At 42.8% G+C, this 14,479-nt stretch overlaps 1 pseudogene; it reads right to left on the bottom strand.

Annotated features, from left to right (window-relative positions):
• Positions 1 to 1,059: 1,059 nt before the first annotated feature.
• On the bottom strand, positions 1,060 to 1,156 carry LOC119920568 (annotated as a pseudogene).
• Between the last annotated feature and the right edge of the window lie 13,323 nt (positions 1,157 to 14,479).

The raw sequence follows: 14,479 nt of genomic DNA, 5'->3' as shown, positions 1-14,479 counted from the left end.
ATCTGATGGATAGTACCAGTTTTTCCCATCCAAACTCTGTGTCCAACATAATTAAAGTTTTATTGCAGCATACGGTTCTCCCCCTTCTTCCTCCTGCTCAGCAACTTCAATTTCTCCAAGTACAACTACTGTTCCCAATGCACAATGAGCTCTATTCATCAAAAATGACACGCTCCGCTCAAAGTGGCTGGAAGTGCCAAATAGAGCACGTACCCTGGGTCCATTATGGGTTTTGCTTCCACATTAGCTTTGTGAAAATAGACCGCTCTGTTGGGGTACTTTGTTCTGTATCCCCTGTCCCTGTAGATATGCTTCTTGTGTTCCCACACCTTGGACCCCTTCTTCACTTCGACTAAAACATCCAAATCCTGAAGCACACAGAAAAATCACCATGGAGATTAAAGAGTTTGGCTCTTTTCCCTTTCCTTTTCCGTTTGCCTTGCCTTGATCTTTCCTTCCCTTCTTCCACTCAATCAATGGCGCTATTGACAGCTTACTGTGTGCAGTGCATTGTTCTAAACCCTTGGGAGCGTACAATATGAAAGAATTAGTAGACACGTTCCCTACCCGCAAGGAGATTACAGTCTACAGGGAGAGGCAGACATTAAAATAAATGGCAGACAGGGGAAACGGTAGAGAAAAAGAGTGTGTGCCTAAGTTCTGTGGGGCACTTCATTCTTCTTTCTCTCTCTTCCATAAATAAATTTGTTAATGGAACAAATTTCCATTCTTTCCTCACTTTTATCTATCACCTCACTTTTCCTTCCCCAGTTTTCCCAATTTTTAATCTTCTTCCCTCCCCACTTCCCAGTGCTTCCATTCTTCTTCCAGAACTCTATTCTCTTCGGGCTTTCCTCCTTCCTCTTCACTCTCCCTCCCCTCAATCAATCAATCAATCATATTTATTGAGCACTTACTCTGTGCAGAGCACTGTACTAAGCACTTGGGAAGTACAAGTTGACAACATATAGAGACGGTCCCTACCCAACAGTGGGCTCACAGTCTAGAAGGGGGAGACAGAGAACAAAACAAAACATATTAACAAAATAAAATAAATAGAAAAATATGGAACACTTCATGAATTTGTGTCATCCTTGTGCAGGGGCCATGCTAATCTACTCTGTATTGTTCACAATTTTAGTATACGTGCTCTTACTCCTCCCGATGTCTGAAGGATAGCAAGGCCTAGTGGAAAGAGCATGGTCCTCTAAGCTGGAGGACTTTGGGTTCTCATCCTGACGCTGCCACTTGATTGTCGTGTGACCTTGTACAAGTCACTTCACTTCTCTGGGATGCCGTTTATTCATCTGTAAAAGCCCAACTTTTTTGAAAAGCGTCTTCTTGGAGTATCTCTCGTGCTTCACTTTGGAGTGTGTAAGAGGTTGTCTGTGAAGTTCTTTAGAGTCAGGACTACATCAAAATCTAATTACAGGGTGCAACAAATGTGGGTCTCTTACTACTGTAATAATCATTCATTTCACAATGCAACAAAAAACTGCCAGCAGGTTAAGTCTTTTCCATTAGAGAAATGGGAACTATCTTTCAACCGTATCAACCAACTAATCAACAGTACTTATTGAGCACTTACCGGACAGAGCCTTATAATAAGCGCTTGGGAAAGTAGTACAATGCAATAGAGTTGGTATAGACTTGCTAACAGAAAGAAAAGGGGCACCATGTGGAAGAACACAAGCCTAGGAGTCAAAGCTGGGTTTGAGTCCCACTCTGTCACAGAGCAACTGTGTAACCTTAGGCAAGTCATCGCTTCATTTACCGAGGACTCGGTTCCTCATCTGTAAAATGGGGATAAAATAGATAATGAGCCCAATGTGGAACAGGGACTGTGTTGGAGCACATAATCTCACCGAATAATTATGGCATTTGTTAACGGTTTACTCTGTGCCAGGCACTGTACTGAGCACTGGAGTGGATTCACGCAAATGGGTTGGACATGGCCCCATCCCATGTAGGGCTCTATAGTCTTAATCCCCGTTTTACAGATGAGGTAACTGAGGCAAAGAGAAGTGACGTGACATACCCAAGGTCACACAACAGAAAAGTGGTGCTTAGCTACAGTAAGTGCATGATAAATGCCCTAATTACATAAACAATCTAGCTTGGGAGGTCGAGAGGGGAATGCGGCCAGTCTCACACCATGCCCCAAACTCAGATCCGCATGGTTTGCCACTGCTGTTGTGTTCGAATATGGATGCAGGAAATGAAGACAAGCCACCTATGACTTCAGAAGCTACAGTTTGGCCACCTCTGGTCTAGAAGATAGATAAATTAACAGATGAAGACAGTATGTAGCCTGTCAATCAATGGTTTTGACTGGATGCTTACTGTGGGCAGAGCACTGTACTGAGTGCTTGAGAGAGTACAATACAGTGGAATTGGTAGACATGTTTCCTGGCCACAGTGAGTTCACAGTCTGGAGGGGGATTACATTTTAAGAGTGAAGGGCAGATGACAGGGAGTCAGGAGGTCTGGGTTATGGTCTTAGCTCTGCTGGAGACTTGCTGTGTTACCTTGGAAATCATCCTTAACCTCTCTGTTCCTCAATTTCCTCATCTGTAAAACGGGGATGAATTATTGGATCTTCCTATGTCTTAGATAAACTCGATGTGGGCAAGGAATGTGCCTACCAACTCTGTTGTATTGAACTCTCCCAAGCACATAGTACAGTACTCTGCACTCAGTAAACTCTCAATAAATATGATTGAATGAATGAATGAATAAATGAATCATCATCATCATCAATCATATTTATTGAGCACTTACTATGTGCAGAGCACTGTACTAAGCGCTTGGGAAGTACAAATTGGCAACATATAGAGACAGTCCCTACCCAACAGTGGGCTCACAGTCTAAAAGGGGGAAACAGAGAACAAAACCAAACATACTAACAAAATAAAATAAATAGAATAGATATGTACAAGTAAAATAAATAGAGTAATAAATATGTACAAACATATATACATATATACAGGTGCTGTGAGGAAGGGAAGGAGGTAAGATGGGGGGATGGAGAGGGGGACGAGGGGGAGAGGAAGGAAGAGGCTCAGTCTGGGAAGGCCTCCTGGAGGAGGTGAGCTCTCAGTAGGGCCTCGAATGAAACAATATAAAGAGAGTGGTAGGGATAACTTCCTTTGACGAACTTAGTGCTATTTTGGAAAGACATTCCTAGACAAATCATTCCTTGGATTGCCATTTTGCAACTCTTTCAGGAACAAACAGTAGAGAGAGATGTATTAGCAGTGGCGCTTCTTAAGCTGTGTGTTTATAATGAGCAACAGCCAGGGACAACTTACAGATTGTGGACATTTGTTGTAAATTTCACACGTGCCTCGATAAGATTAAAGTGAGCTAATTGGAGGGCAGAAGTCTCCGCAGTTTCAACTATCCAAGGCCTCCCTTCACTAACCATTATCTAAATCCTCAAGGAGAAGGCAGCAGGGAAATTCAAAGGCGATCTTTGAAACATTTGACCTTCTGTGAAGTCTTTAAAACATAGGTCAAGCTGATAAATGTGCCTAGAAAGAGAAGTATGGATTATTTTGCTTCCCTTTCAGAATTTTATAGTCCCAAGATCAAAAGCCCACACTGAACATTCCCCAGCAAGCCAGAGACTGAACATTCAATTGCCTATAGCTCAGTGCTCTCTTAATTAGAAGCAACAAAGGCATCTGTTCTTGTAATTGAAAATGTCCATGATTTACAAGAAAATGCTAATTAACCCTTGTTCATTCTGGAGATGGACAATTCTAATGCAATAAAATTAATCTGAACTCTCACTTTGCACATAATATCTCTTCAAATTCTCACAAGTGATGATTTGTGTGGATTTACTGGGCAGCACTAATCCTTTAGTTAATAATACTCTCTCACCTGATATCACTCTTGCCAGCCTGTGTACGTCGAATTTAATGGAAAAAAGTCTGTTTATTTCAACTCGCATTTGAATATGCAAACTGGTTAAAAGAAAGTAAACTTTAAATTTAAACTAGGATCTTCACAATGTAGCCCTTTCCTGTTATTGTGTGGGTTTATTTCCTTAAACACACTGGTTTTGCTCTTCCATTCCAAAACACTCAAGTAACATTAAAAACCTTTGTTTCATAGTAGACAGGTCGCCAAAGGAAGCAATAAAACAGTCATCTGGCATTATTTGAGGTTGCCTACTGAACTTGCACAAAGACTTTGGTTACAGTGTTTTTTGTAAGAATTAAAAAAAAACCCTCAGCTGCTCTGAATCCTTTTGTAGCTTTGATGACAAGTTCTCTAAAATTGCTTATTTTTCAGATCAGTGGAGAGTGATACAGTAGGGTCTTAGATCATTAGCGAACATGAAGATACTTAACCAGTCGAGTATATTGCAAGTGACAACATACACAAACTAAGCTCCTCCAACATATTCACCAAATCCATCTTCAAAACTGAACACCTGGGAAGAATTTTCCATAACTAGATGTGTTCTCTGACACGATTTAACCAGTTTGTTCTGAACATACATAGCATCTTTAAATAACATCCTCTGAGTTGTAAAGCTGGCCAGAAGAATGGATTTTTATTTAAAAAAGCATAATTATCATAATTATTTTCTAGACTATTAGCTTTTGTGGGCAGGGAACGTGTCTACCAACTCTATTGTACCGTACTCTCCCAAGTGCTTAGTACAGTGCTCTGAGCACAGTAAGTCCTCAATAAATACCACTGACTGAGGGGGTTCCAGGATGGTTGAACAATAGGAGCAAGGGGATGGAACACACCTTAAATGCTTAATAAATAAGATTGATTGATTGATTGGTGCAGGAGGGAGAGTTGAGCACAAAGTGCAGCTAGGATGATGGTTTGGAAGGAGCGAGACCCTGAGCTGCAGAGAAGCTGATGAAAATGGTTAATAGGGAAGCAGCATGGCCTACTGGAAAGCCTGGGCCTGGGTTCTAATCTGCCACTTACCCGCTCTGTGACCTCGGGCAAGTCACTTAACTTTTTTGTGCCTCTGTTCCCTCAGATTCGGCACCCGTTCTCCATCCTACTTAGACTGCGAGCCTCATCTGGGACTTGATCATCTTGTATCTTCCAACGCTTAGTACAGTCCTTGACATACTTAACAAATACCGCAGTTATATTTTTACTATCACATAAAGCGGGGAGAGTGGGACGAAAACCTTGAATCACGGAAGAGTTGGATGTGGTGGGAAAGGGGAAATCACTGGAGGGCTTAGAGGAGAAAGGACTGTCACAGAGTAGGTCAAATGTGGAATTGGATTAAAACTCGCTTCTCGTGACTCCCAATCTCAGGCTCTTTCTCCTGGGGCACTTCATTTAGCACAGTGCTAAGTTCAAATACACATGAGGTGAAAGATGGATGGAATCACATTCAGGGATTTTATCAGGGGCTGTTTTACATTTGCGGAATGTTCTCTGCCCACTTAAGAAAAAGCCCTCAACGCGTAATGCATTCTGAAATGAATGCATCTTCAATGGTGATGCAGAGAACCACTGATAGGTCACATCTCTGATCAGTTTTCATAGTGGCAAATAAGAAAGGAACTTTATGCTCAGAGTAAAAAGTCCATGGTACTCCGCAAAGCTTTCTGAAGTCACATAGTTGCACTATTCTCTTCCCATTTTCCTTTAAAAGTCCTGGAGAAAAGCAAATGCAAGATCACACTGCATCATCATCATCATCATCAATCGTATTTATTGAGCGCTTACTATGTGCAGAGCACTGTACTAAGCACTTGGGAAGTACAAATTGGCAACATATAGAGACAGTCCCTACCCAACAGTGGGCTCACAGTCTAAAAGAGGGAGACAGAGAACAAAACCAAACATACTAACAAAATAAAATAAATAGAATAGATATGTACAAATAAAATAAATAAATAAATAGAGTAATAAATATGTACAAAGAGTAATAAATATGTACAAGAGTAATAACTATGTACAAAGAGTTATAAATATGTACAACTCATTTCAGCTAAAGATCTGAATTTCAGATAAACTAGAAGGAAACAGAGAAGGTTAACAGATATGAATGTCCTTGTGTTGAAATTTTTAGTCTCTATATTTGTCTAGCAAGTGCCCTGGATCCCTCGAATGAATTGAGCCACACAAATGCAAAGTGCCGGTGTTAATTGGAACTACTAGTTGAGACTGTGAATTTCACCCCTCTGCCTGTGATCCAGGGCAGAGGAGTCAGAATTCCAATGGGACTGGAATAAAAGACAAAAGCATTCTCTGCTAGGGTGAGGTGGAGGAATAGTTGGTTATTCTCGAATTGTTGCATTGCATTCCCTCGCTAACCACCATCTTCAACCGCTCACTTGCCAATAACTGTGAGCCCGCTGTTGTGTAGGGACCGTCTCTATATGTTGCCAACTTGTACTTCCCAAGTGCTTAGTACAGTGCCCCGCACACAGTAAGCGCTCAATAAATACGATTGAATGAATGAATGAATGAATCTTCAACCACTCACTTGCCAATAACTGTGAGCCCGCTGTTGGTTAGGGACCGTCTCTATATGTTGCCAACTTGTACTTCCCAAGCACTTAGTACAGTGCTCTGCACACAGTAAGCGCTCAATAAATACGATTGAATGAACGAATGAATGAATAACTCCTTCTCCACTTGAGTGGTTTGGAAGGGAACGGTAGGAGGGAGATGAGCCAATATTTGGAAGGTGCTGTGGGGTTAAGGGAGGATTCTCTTAGGATAGAGGATGCATCAGGGTAGACACACATCATCAAGCCTCATATGGGGGTGGTCAAAGTCTAAGTAGAAGGTAGAGCGCTATTGAATCCCCATTTTGCAGATGAGGGAACTGAGGCACAGAGAAATGAAGTGATTTGCCCAAGGTCACAAAGCAGGTAAGTGGCAGAGTTGGGATTAGGATCCACGTCCTCTGACTCTCAAGCCTGTGCTCTTTCCACTAGGCCATGCTGCTTCTCCGCTCTCTGCACACACTAAGCACTCAATAGATACAATTAATGATGATGGTATTTGTCTAGCGCTTACTATGTGCCAGGCGCCGTACAAAGCGCTCGGGTGGATAGAAGTAAATCTAGTTGGACACAGTTCCTGTCCCATGTGGTGCTCACAGTCTCAATCCCCATTTTACAGTTGAGGTAACTGAGGCACAGATAAGTTAAGTGACTTACCCAAGGTCGCATAGCAGATTGAGTTGTTTTCACTTGCTCCTTCCATTTCCTCACCTCCAATTCTCTCCTTTACCCCTTAGAATCTGGCTTCCAGCCCTTCTGCTCCATGGAAACAGCCCTCTTGTATCTTGCATTGGTCAACTGCATTGGTCAGGTTACCAATGACTTCTTTCTTGCTAAACCAAACAGCTTCTTCTTCATTCTAAACCTCCTTTGACCTCTCAGCTACCCCAAATACTGTGGATGACCCTCTTCTTTGGGAAATTGTATCTAACATTGGCTTCACTGTCCTCCCCTTATTCTCCTATCTATCTGGCAGCTCCTTCTCAGCTTCTTTGACAAGTTTCTCCCCTGCCTCCCACGCGCTAAATGTGGGAATCCCTCTAGGCTCAGTTCTGGATGCCCTTCTGTTCTCCATCTACACCCACTCCCTTGGAGAACTCATTCAGATCATTTGTTTGAAAAAAGTACAGTCCACATCTCCCCACTCCTCAAGAACCTTCAGTTGTTACTCATCCACCTCTGTATCAAGCAGAAACCCCTTACCATGAGATTTAAAGTACTCATCAGCTTGTCCCCTCCTATCTTACATCACGGATTTCCAATTATAACCCAGCTTGCACACTCGGCTCCTCTAATGCCAACCTACTCATAGTATTTCAATCTTGACTATCTTGCCACCCACCTTAGCCCATGACCTCCCCCTGACCTCCCTCTCCCTTCATAAACATCACTCTCCCCACCTTGAGAGCCCTATTAAAATCCCATCACCTCCAGGAGCTCTTCCCTAACTAAGCTCTCATTTCACCTACTCCTTCTCCCTTCTGTGTCATCTGTGCAATTGAACCTGTAGCTTTTAAGCACTGAATAATAATGATAATAATGACATTTATTAAGTGCTTACTATGTGCCAAGCTCTGTTCTAAACACTGGGGAGGTTACAAGGTGATCAGGTTGACCCACGTGGGGCTCACAGTCTTAATCCCCATTTGACAGATTAGGTAACTGAGGCACAGAGAAGTTAAGTGACTTGCCTAAAATCACACAGCTGACAAGTGGAGGAGCTGGGATTTGAACCCATGACCTCCAACTCCAAAGCCTGTGCTCTTTCCACTGAGCCACGCTGATATTCACCTGACCTTCATCACCACAGAATTCATGTATATATCCATAATTTATTTTAATATTTCTCCTCTCTGGACAGTAAGCACTTTGCGGTCAGGGAACATGTCTATGAACTCTCCCAAATGCTTAGTACAGTGCTCTGCACACAATAAGCACTCAATAAATATCACTGATTGATTGATTGATAGACACTACAACCCAACCCACCCTCTTTGCTCTTCTAACATCGACATCTGTACCTCAATCTCAACTATCTCACCGCTCATCCCTTGCCCTCATCCTCCCTCTGGCCTGGATCTCCTTCCTTATATCTAGTGACCACCCCTCTCCCCACCTTCAAAGCCCCCCTAAAATCCCCTCTCTTCCAAGATGCCTTTAATTCCTCAGTTTCCCCATTCATCTTCCCTTCTGCATCACTCAGGCACTTAGATCTGTACCCTTAAACCCTGGGGATTCACCCCACCCTCACTTCCACAGCAGTTTTCTACGACTTTTCGCACTGTCTGTAATTACATGTCTGTAATTTACTTTGACGTTTGCCTCCTCCTCTAGAGTGAATTCTACAGACTACAGTCAGTAATTCCTAGCAGGCAGGAAACGTGCTTACCAACTCTATTGTACGGTACTCTCTCGAGCACCGAGTGCAGTGTTCTGCGCACAGTAAGCACTCAATAAATACCACTGATCGGTTGATTGATTCACTACCCGCCAGGCTCCGTAAACCCTGTTGCTTCCCAGAAGACTGCTCCCCTAGGTAGCATTATTTGAGACACGCTCTGAGGTTATGATGTATCATACACCACAGATCTGAGGGATAACATCAGTGCAAAACACAGCAGGTGTGTGTTGGTGCATTGCAGTTGTACAGTGGACTTTTTGCAGACACAAAAACTGGAACTCATCAGGTGCAGGAAAAACCCAGCATTATCTCACAGTGAGTGATTGCTGTAAGAAAGAGCAGCATTAAAATTCAACAGTGCTAACCTGGAAAGTATGACTAGATGAGAATTATAATGGAAGTTGATGAATGAAGTCATTTCCAAGAGATATGCTCCCACCGGCCCTGGTCACTGCAGGGAATTGAATGGCAATCTGGAAATATAAGCTCGCTGTAGGCACAGAATGTATCTACCAATTCTGTTGTATTGTAATCTCTTGAGCGCTTAGTTCAGTAGAGGAGCAGCGTGGCTCAGTGGAAAGAGCCCGGGCTTAGAACAGTGCCAGCACTTAGAACAGTGCTTTGCACATAGTAAGCGCTTAATAAATGCCATCGTTATTATTATTATTTGGAGTCAGAGGTCATAGGTTCAAATCCCGGCTCCACTACTTGTCAGCTGTGTGACTTTGGGCAAGTCGCTTAACTTCTCTCTGCCTCAGTTCTCTCATTTGTAAAATGGGGATTAAGACTGTGCACCCATGTGGGACAATTTGATCACCTTGTAACCTCCCCAGCACTTAGAACAGTGCTTTGCACATAGTAAGTGCTTAATAAATGTGATTATTATTATTATTACTCTGTATCCATTAAGCACTCAATAAATGCTATTGGTTGACTGACTGATTGATCCGACTAAGGTCCAGGAATATTGAGACTCATTGTGGGCAGAGAATGTGTCTGTTTATTGTTATATTGCACTCTCTCAAGTGCTTAATACAATCAGTCAATCAATCAATCAATCGTATTTATTGAGCGCTTACTGTGTGCAGAGCACTGTACTAAGCGCTTGGGAAGTACAAGTCGGCAACACATAGAGACAGTCCCTACCCAACAGTGAGCTCACAGTGCTCTGCATACAGTAAGCACTCAAAAAATATAATGGAACAAATGAATGAATTGAGATGTTGTAACCCCAAACACTGTGAAATGCAATATAGGGAAAGGAAGGGAAACTGGGACTGGATTTTTAAAGAATGTTTTTAATCACAAATTTTGGCAAGGTGACAGGAAGAAGATCCACAGTCGTGGATTGAGGCCATATCATATTTGTCGTATCTGTTAAGCACTTTCTGTGTGTCAGGCACTGTAATAATCACTGGGATAGATAAAAGTTAATCAGGCTGGGCACAGTCCCTGCCCCACAGTCTAAGAAGGGAGAATAGGTACTAAATCTCCATTTTACAGATGAGGAAACTGAGGCACAGGTAAATTAGGTGACTTCCGCAAGTCACACAGCAGGGAAATGGCAGAGCCGGGATTAGAGCCCAGGTCCTGTGACTCTCAGGCCTGTGATCTTTCCACTAGGCCATGTGATTTTACCATATATAATATAATGCAATATAATGTGTCACTTAACTTCTCTGAGCCTCAGTTTCCTCATCTGTAAAAAATGGGATTAATCCTACTCCTTCCTACCTGGGGTTGCAGAGTGGCTCAGTGGAAAGAGCCTGGTCATAGGTCATGGGTTCTAATTCTGGCTCTGCCACTTCTCACTGTGTGACTTTGGGCAAGTCACTTAACTTCTCTGTGCCTCAATTCCCTCATCTGTAAAATGGAGATTAAGATTGTGAGCCCCACATTGGACAACCATGATTACCTTGTATCCCTCCAGCACTTAGAACAGTGCTTGGCACATAGTAAGCACTTAACAAATATCAACATTATTATTATTATTACCTAGACTATGAGCCCCTGTGGGACAGGGACTGTGTCCAAATGCATAACCTTATAGATATCCCAGTGCTTAGAACAGTGCTTGGCACAGAGTAAGGGCTTAACAAATACCATATAATGGGCTCTCTCCGAGGACACAGATAAGTGCTGCAGAATAGGATGTGCCCAGTCTTCAACTCTGTCTGTGCTTCCCTAGTTTTTCCCATTCTAACTTTGCCCCTCCACACCCAGACTTTCAGTGAGGATCAATCAATCAATCAATCAATTGTGTTTATTGAGCGCTTACTGTGTGCAGAGCACTGTACTAAGCACTTGGGAAGTACAAGTTGGCAACATATAGAGACAGTCCCTACCCAACAGTGGGCTCTGGCATCCCTTTACTCCTACCTAGATAGGGAAGCTGTATTGCTTAGTGAAAAGAGCAGGGATTTGGGAATCAGAGGTCGGGGTTGTAATCCCGGCTCTGTCACTTTTCAGCTGTGTACCTTTGGGCAAGTCACTTTGCTTCTCTGTGCTTTAGTTACCTCATCTGTAAAATAGGGATTAAGACTGAGAGCCCCACGTGGGACAACCTGATGACCTTGTATCCATCCCAGCGCTTAGAACAGTGCTTGGCACATAGTAAGCACTTAACAAATACCATCATTATTAGTATTATTTTTAAAAAGCCTTGCCAGACTCCTACAAGCCAGGAACTCCTGCCTTCCCACAATGAAAGGATGAGAAGCAAACGGCCTAGTGGAAAGAAGATGAGCCAGGGAATTAAAAGGACCTGGGTTCTAATCCCTGCTCTTCCACCTGTCTGTGTGACTTTAGAAAAATCACTAAACTTCTCTGTGCCTCAGTTATCTCATCCGTAATAATAATAATGATGATGTTGGCATTTATAAAGCGTTTACTATGTGCAAAGCACTGTTCTAAGCACTGGGGAGGTTACAAGGTGATCAGGTTGTCCCACGGGGGGCTCACAGTCTTAATCCCCATTTGACAGGTGAGGTAACTGAGGCACAGAGAAGTGAAGTGACTTGCCCAAAGTCACACAGCTGACAATTGGCGGAGCCGGGATTTGAACCCCTGACCTCTGACTCCAAAGCCCGGGCTCTTTCCACAGAGCCACGCTGTGAACATGGGACAGGGACTGTGTCCAACCTGGTTAGCTTACATCTACCCCATCATTTAATACAGTGCCTGACACATAGTAAGTGATTAACCTTGGGAGGAAAAAAAATATAATTGGAGCTTTGTGAAGCTCCATCATATTTAATGGCATTATAGAAATTAAATTCATTCATTCATTCAATCGTATTTATTGAGCGCTTACTGTGTGCAGAGCACTGCATTAAATGTTTCCAGTTCATAAAACAGTTACTGAAATGTTTTAATCATCATCAATCGTATTTATTGAGCGCTTACTATGTGCAGATCACTGTACTAAGCACTTGTTAGTACAGTTTTAATGTTATTCTCCCTCTATTATCAAAAATCAGAGGTGAAGAAAACCTAGCAAGTCATTCAACTCGCTGCTCTTCTTTCAGCAGGATTGCTATGTCCTCAAGCCCTGCCCTCTCAATCATTCAATCAATTAATTAATGGTATTCAGTTAGTTCTTACTGTGTGCAGAGTCCTGTACTAAGCACCTGGGAAAGTATAATATTACAGAGCTGGTAGACCCGATCCCTGCCCACGAGCAGTTAACGATCTGTACGGGGGAGACGGGTGTTAAAATAAATTGCAAATAGGGGAAATAATAGAGTATAAGTATTGTGGGGCTGGGGTGAGTATCAAACTGCTTATGGAGTACCAGCCAAGTTCATCGTTGCCACCAAAGAGTCTAGTGTGTCTTTAATCTTGATTTAAATGCTCACAAGGTCAAGTTCTCCATCACTTTCTGAAGAGATCATTAAATCAGCTATAGCCATTATTGGACTTGCCAGCCCGAGGCTTCAAATTCTAGACCAAATTGACAGTGACCAAACAATAGTGTCAGCCGGCCTCCTGCACTGGTATAACACCTGGATTCACTGCTCCCTACATTTAAAGCACAGGAAAAATCAGCACTCACAAGATGCGATGGTCAACATCCAATGGCAAGACAAAAGCACCAGCCCTCGGTGATTATCACAGTAAAACACGCACACGACTGAAAATCAGGTGACAAGTTCTCTTCGCAGTTCTGTCCCTGAAAATGGACACAGTAAAGCACCCAGGACTGAAAATCAGATCAATCAATCAATCAATCATATTTATTGAGCACTTACTGTGTGCAGAGCACTGGACTAAGCGCTTGGGAAGTACAAGTTGGCAACATATAGAGATAGTCCCTACCCAACAGTGGGCTCACCATCTAGAAGGAGGAGACAGAGAACAAAACCAAACATATTAACAAAATAAAATAAATAGAATAGATATGTACAAGTAAAATAAATAAATAGAGTAATAAATATGTACAAACATATATACATATATACAGGTCCTGTGGGAAAGGGAAATCTCCTAAGATCTCGTCCCAGCTCTGTCTCGATCTACTGAATGATCTGGGGCAAGTCACTTAACCTCTCTGGGCCTCAGTTTCCTCAGTTGATCTGTGGTAGAAGCAAGGGCAGGATGGGGGTTCCCCATAAGGTAGGACACCGAAAGGAGGATTTGTTTTTTTGTTTTTTAAATGGTAATTGTTAAGTTCTTACTAGGTGCTGTGGTCAGCACTGAGGTAGATACAAGATAATCAGGTTGGACACAGTCAATGCTCCATGTGTGGTTCAAAGTCTTAGTCCTCATTTTACAGGTGAGGGAACTAAGGCACAGAGGAGTTAAGAGACTTGCCCCAAATCACACAGCAGACAAGTGGTGGAGCAGGAATTGGAACTCAGGTGCTCTGATTTCCCAGAACGTGCTCTGTCCACTAAGCTACACTGCTTCTCAGTGTTTCACTGATGGCTGCTGTAGCCTTGAAAATCCTGGGATGAGTGGGTGAGGGAGTGAGGCTAGAAGACCATAGCTTCGTTCCTTTACGGAGTTTGATCGCACCCAGTGGGAGGAGGGCCTGTGGCTACAGCGGTGTGCAGAGCACTGTACTAAGCACTTGAGAGAGAACAATACAACAGAGTTGGTAGACACAAGACGGTGAGCCCACTGTTGGGTAGGGACTGTCTCTATATGTTGCCAACTTGTACTTCCCAAGTGCTTAGTACAGTGCTCTGCACACAGTAAGTGCTCAATAAATATGATTAATTGATTGATTCCCTGCCCACAAGCATGGCCTAGTGGGAAGAGTAAATTTGGGGGAATCAGAGGACCTGGGTCTTAATCCCATTCCACCACTTGTCAGCTGTGTGACTTTGGGCAAGTCGCTTAACTGCTCTGGGCTTCAAAATGAGGATTCGATATATGCTCATTCTCCTCATTGGACTGTGAGCCCCTGTGGGATCTGATGGTCTTGTGTATACTCCAGCACTCAGTACAGTGCTTGGCACATAGCACTTAACAGACATTAATATTATTGTTATTATTATTGTTAATACTACTATTATTACATTTTTTGAGTCCTACTATGTGCCAGGCACTGTACTAAGGGCTGGGT

The sequence above is a fragment of the Tachyglossus aculeatus genome, chromosome X1, assembly GCF_015852505.1.
Source record: "Tachyglossus aculeatus isolate mTacAcu1 chromosome X1, mTacAcu1.pri, whole genome shotgun sequence".
NCBI lineage: Eukaryota > Metazoa > Chordata > Mammalia > Monotremata > Tachyglossidae > Tachyglossus > Tachyglossus aculeatus.
The sequence above is the reverse complement of the archived record's forward strand: the minus strand, read 5'-3'. Positions and strand labels throughout refer to the sequence as shown.